Source organism: Odontomachus brunneus, unplaced genomic scaffold (genome assembly GCF_010583005.1).
Source record: "Odontomachus brunneus isolate Ranch 3 - 2012 unplaced genomic scaffold, Obru_v1 Obru_scaffold_361, whole genome shotgun sequence".
Classification (NCBI taxonomy): Eukaryota; Metazoa; Arthropoda; class Insecta; order Hymenoptera; family Formicidae; genus Odontomachus; species Odontomachus brunneus.
The window spans coordinates 78,514-78,744 of record NW_022639811.1 but is presented as its reverse complement, the minus strand read 5'-3'; positions in this window follow the sequence as shown (position 1 = coordinate 78,744).

Below are 231 nucleotides of genomic sequence, written 5' to 3'. Positions count from 1 at the left end.
TATATATATATATATATATATATATATATATATATATATATATATATATATGTACATATGTATAATACTCACTTCATTTCAGCTTCAAAACGATCCATACGTTCGTGAATTAACCTGAAACTATTATTTAACCATTATACATTAGAGGAAAGAGAGGGAGAGAGGGAAGGAGGGAGAGAGGGTGAAGAGAGAGAGAGAATGTACGCGCGCGTGCGCATACGTATGTACTTA